This window comes from Lissotriton vulgaris, chromosome 8, assembly GCF_964263255.1.
Source record: "Lissotriton vulgaris chromosome 8, aLisVul1.2, whole genome shotgun sequence".
NCBI classification, from domain to species: domain Eukaryota; kingdom Metazoa; phylum Chordata; class Amphibia; order Caudata; family Salamandridae; genus Lissotriton; species Lissotriton vulgaris.
Genome location: NC_141696.1, coordinates 1,130,434,055 through 1,130,439,825, shown reverse-complemented (window position 1 = coordinate 1,130,439,825; position 5,771 = coordinate 1,130,434,055).

The window sequence follows — 5,771 nt, the reverse complement described above, 5'->3', positions numbered from 1 at the left end:
CGATTTCTTTGCCAGCCTAGACAACTTAATGTTTTCTCCTTACATTGAGAATAACTTTTGAAGTTAGCACACAGCGTTCTTTGAAATCTGAAGTTCGACCTTCACCTTTTTCAAAACAAAAAAAAATCTAACTTTGGAACTCTATTTTATTTTCTACGATTTGATTTGACTTTTTTTCCAAAACACAATGAACTTTGGCACAAAGCAATCTGCTTAAAGTAGAACTATTCTTAGAGAACAAGAATTCTTTTAATACTTCATAGGAACAATATTGACCTAATACACATACCAAAACTGAAACGGTACACAGACAAAATATCGAGTTTTAAATTTCGATATACAATTATATCGAAGTTTAAATATCGATGGGACATAATATAGAAGGTAAGTAATATCGACAGTCTTAATATCGATATTAGTATGATATTAGTAATATCGAAGTTTTAAATATCGATGTCAATAATATTGAAATAAATAATTTCGATGTTACTAATATCAATTTTTAAATAAATTTTGTGTATATTATATTGTATTTATTATGTTTTATTATTTATTTTTAATGTAATTTAATTAAATATTGTCTTTTAGTACTGTAGCGGGTTGTGGGTTTATAGGGGAATAGGGTGGGAAGTAATTTAATTATGTTAAATTAATTATTAATTAGTAGGAATTATTAAATAATTAATTGAGAATTAATTTTTAATTATTTTAATTAATTGATTAATTGATAAATATGTTCTGTAGCGGGTTATGGGTTTATAGGGGAATAGGGTGGGAAGTAATTTAATAATAATTAATTAATTAATATATGTTTGTAAATATTTTTAATTAATAATCAATTGGTAATTAATTAATATTAATTAGTTAATTAATTAATATATTTTTGTACATATTTTTATTTATTAATTAGTTGGTAATTAATTAATATTAATTAGTTAATTACATTAATTAGAGTAATTTTTTATATATATAATTTTTTGTTATTCTTAATTAATTAATTGGGAAAAATTATATTAATTATTAAATTAAATTAATTACAGCTAATGTGCTAATATATTTACTTTATTGTTATTGTTAATTAATAATTAATTGATAATTAAATAATATTAATTAATTTTGGGTAAAGGAGTATTTTTAGGGTTCAGGGTCAGTTTTGGGTTTTTGGGTAAAGGAGTATTTTTAGGGTTCAGGGTCAGTTTTGGGTTTTTGGGTAAAGGGGTATTTTTAGGGTTCAGGGTCAGTTTTCAGTTCTTGGGTAAAGGGGTATTTTTAGGGGTCAGGGTCAGTTTTCAGTTTTTGGGTAAAGGGGTATTTTTAGGGTTCAGGGTCAGTTTTCAGTTTTTGGGTAAAGGGGTATTTTTAGTGTTCAGGGTCAGTTTTCAGTTCTTGGGTAAAGGGGTATTTTTTGGGTTCAGGGTCAGTTTTCAGTTCTTGGGTAAAGGGGTATTTTTTGGGTTCAGGGTCAGTTTTCAGTTTTTGGGTAAAGGGGTATTTTTAGGGTTCAGGGTCAGTTTTGGGTTTTTGGGTAAAGGGGTATTTTTAGGGTTCAGGGTCAGTTTTGGGTTTTTGGGGTACAGGGATATTTTTAGGGTTCAGGGGCAGTTTTGAGTTTTTGGGGTACAGGCGTACAGGGTAAAAATAAAATAAATTTAAATTAAATCAATTAAATGAAATTAAAAAAAATAAAATTACATTAAATTATTAAGTGTTTAATTTATTTTAAATGTATATGTATTAGTTTTAATTTTTTAATTATGTTTTAATATTTTTATTTAATATTTGTAAAATTATATGTATTTTAAAATTATTTTGACATTATTATTAATACATTTAAAAAAACGATATTTTTAATTTCGATATTTTTGTACTACGATATTAATTTTTCGATATTTTTGTACTTACCTTTATGAAGATATGACTCCGATATTTTTGATTTCGATATTTTTGTGTCGATATTTTTGTATGTAGATATTCTGTCTGTCGATATTATGTCAGACATTCAACTGAAACAGTTTGTATATTCTGCTATGGTATGGTCTCGACTTTTTCTTCTGTAACTACGAGCCATTTCATAAATGTAATTTTCGTGATTCATTTGGTTAGCATTGCTAATATCATATCATATGCTTACAATGAAATCATTGCTTTTAAATGCGTACTGTACAAATGCTACAACCATTTTCAAATGCATTTTATGTATTTTTGGGTGGGATTGTAAACACATGCTCTAGATTATATGTTTTAGTGCTTGACTTAGTTGAACATGATAACGTGGAGTGGGTGTTGTATAACATTTTAGGACCCTACTGTAATGTTCCCGATTATGCCCTTATATAGGTATAAATCACCATATCCTTATATAGGCATAAGAATTATAACCATATTTAGACATAGCTCATGCATTCCAAATACGGCATGGCTACTTCCACTAGTTCCGAAAATCTACAACGATTTCTTGGAAAACTCAGCTTCAGCAGCTAGGGACTTCCGGTTGCTCGAAAACTGACTTGTCCAAGAACTCATGGAGTTTTCAAAGAACTGAGACTCTTTGATGGCCTTATTATGTACACCTGTACGTCAAACTCGGTACCTTCAAGGTACAAATATGCTCACACTTGCCATAGCAAACACACAGTGGTTTGGAGCAATTCGACTATCTTCTTGCCCTAAGCGCCATGCTACTGGAAGTACCTAAGGAAACCAACCCTCCAGAAGACGCACTAAAAGAGACGCCGTCTTTTCTCCTGCTGAGAAATCCAGCTCCAGTGTTTCCAAGCTACCCTTGCGGGTTGTTGGGAAATCGAGTCCTGAGCCTAACCCTCTTCCTTCCAAATCAAGGTACGGAGCTGATTAGACCCTAAGAGAAATCTTGGACAATTTCTTGGCAAAGAATACTACATTTATGCTACACCTCACTTACTTCTTCCCTCGTACTAAGCTTAGGTTAGGTACATCGGGGTAGGCGTATTTTAGAAGCACCAGTTGAGTACTTTTAGCCTCAGTTATTTATGTATGTATTTATCTATGGTCTAGGAACCATACAATGCTCTTACAGTATTATTTTATCCTACGCTTTTTACCGTATGCATTATATTTTGCAACCAGTTTTGCAATTGTAGCAGTTCATTTCTTATGCTTGAGAAAGAAGACTGTTCAATAAATCCTTTTATTGCAAACGCCCGTCTCTCTATTTCTCTGCACCTCTGGTGAAACGAAGCATGCAACATTGACTGAGTGTGAAGGGTCGACTCCTACCTCGAGGGAACGGCGGAGCAATATGGACTCTTATCCCTCCGGAACTACTCCTCTCTCTGTCTTCCCACAGGCACCATCGATAACGCCGATACAAGACGGACCGGAAACGACCTTTCGTGACCCCGGATGTTGGGTCGGTAGTGAAGGACCGGAAGTGATCTCACCTAACCCTGGAAGTCATTCGACCGGATATCGGCAGGAGAGTAGAAAAGCCGACGACTCGAACGACTCAGGGTTCCCAACAGCGAACTCGTGGCAGGAGTTGGCAGACCTCGGAGAACCAGCAGCGGAAGAACCGAAGGACCGGAAGGAAGAAGCAGACGAAGAAGACGTTTGGTGTGAGGACTGGTGGCATCCTCAGGAGGTGGCTGGAGAGCGGCCGTAACTCACAGGAGAGTTACGGCGGGGCACGTGAGTATCTTGTTACCTTTTTTCCGTGTTTCCACTTGTAGCAGTGTACATAGTGTAAATAGCCCTCCGAACCACTTTCACTGTAAAAACGTGCACCGACACTGTATAGAATTGCGCACTCTTTCTTTCTCCCGTCCACACGTTCTCCTCCCGCTACCCGTCTCCTTCTCTCTCCGCAACCCCAAACCCGTCACGCCCCTTCCAAATCCTCTCACTCCCAGGTGTTGGTGTCAGTGTTACAATAGTTTTGTTACCCCTGGACTAATCGCCCTGTTTCGTTCTCTTTTTCCTCCGAGGGACTCACCGTACCTACACCACGGAAAGACGACCGCAGCCCAGCAGCGAACATCCCGACGGACCCGTCCCGGAACCTCGTCCCTACAACCCACCTGGATTTTCACCCGGACCTCCTCACCCTTTGAACCGAGTTTCTTTTGTATGAACAATAAAGTTTTCGCTAATCATAGCGCACTTCATATGGCCTCCACGCCTGTTATTCCGGCCCGCCCTAAACCCCGCTCCACAGTTGGTGTCAGAAGTGGGATCGCCCGGAAGCATGGAGGCCGCGGTCAAACAACTAGCAAAAGGCCAGGAAAAACTTGGAAAACTGATGGAACAATTCCTTAAAACAGCAGAAGATGACCGGGGACAACTGTATGATGTCCTAAAGGGTCAGGGCACAGCTCAGGATAAGACACTTGAGAAACTTGCAACAGTCATGGGGCAACAAAAACCGATGGCCTCTCTCCCCTCTGTAGTACTGCAGAAATATGTAGCTGGAGAGGATCCTGATTTTTTCTTCACAAACTTTGAACGTTTGGCTCAGGCCGCAGCATGGCCAGCCGACCGTTGGGGTCATTACCTTGGTCCCCTGCTAACCGGGGAACTACAGGCAGCTTATCAACAGGCGAACATACAGGGAGTAACCCCGTACGAGGATATTAAGACTTGTATTTTGGAACGGCTCGGGATTGACGATGAGACGTATAGGGTTCGTCTTCGTCAGGCTAAGGAGGGTCCACAAGAGAATCCCAGAGCGTTGTCGTTTCGGATAAAAGACTTGGCCAACCGGTGGCTAAAACCGGCCACATCCAGTAAAGATGAGATACTAGCCAAGATCTATCTAGAACAGTTCCTCACCTCTCTACATCCTGCCACACAAAAGTGGGTGCGTCAACACGCCCAACTTACGCTTGATAGTGCGGTTGAAATTGCTAGCGCATATAACCGAGCACAAGACTCCCAACGTGCAAAAGAAGAACACACCACACGCTCGAGTCATGGCAGTCATGTGCGGCCACCAAGACCTCCACCAGTACTCCGCAAACCGGAGACGCTACCCGTAATGCCGTATCCGGTAATGCCTAGACCGCCACAACCCGGTCCACAGTGTTATCATTGCGGAGGTTATGGACACATAGCACGTATTTGCCCCCAGAAGAAAGAACCAATGGAAATAGGTGTAGCTAAAAACTACGTATGTTTCAATGCTGAGTCAGCCCCTCCACCCTTCCACTGTCCAATACAGATCAATGGACACCAAATGATGGCGCTTGCTGACACAGGATGCAGACACAGCGTGTTACGTCCCCAGGATCTCCCTCACTCTCCGGAACCTGTAACAGGAACCGTGGCCATCAAGTGTGTCCACGGTGACACGAAATGTTATCCGACGGCCAAAGTATATGTCCAACATCCCAGTACTAGCGGGAGTTCCCTAACCGTCGGACTGGTTCCGAATCTACCCGAAGAAGCTATTTTAGGTAGCGATTACAGCGGTCTTCCCCACCTCCTACAGGATACTACTGACTCGCTGAAGAAATGGTGGGCTGAAGCACCTTTCTCAAGAGACTCCCCTGCTACAGAGACTTCACCAAAACCCTTGAAATCCTAAACTCAAAAGAAAAAAGAGAAAAGGGACTTCTCTTTGGCCTGTCCTGCACAAACGGACACACACCCATGGGAGACCGACAGAGAGTTTCGAGCCGCACAACAGGAAGACCCGGCTCTCCAAGATGCATGGGGGCGTGCTCTTCCCAATGAGGATCCATTGCAAGTAGGTCCTTATTTCTTCATAAAAAACGGACTCCTCTATAGGAAAGGGG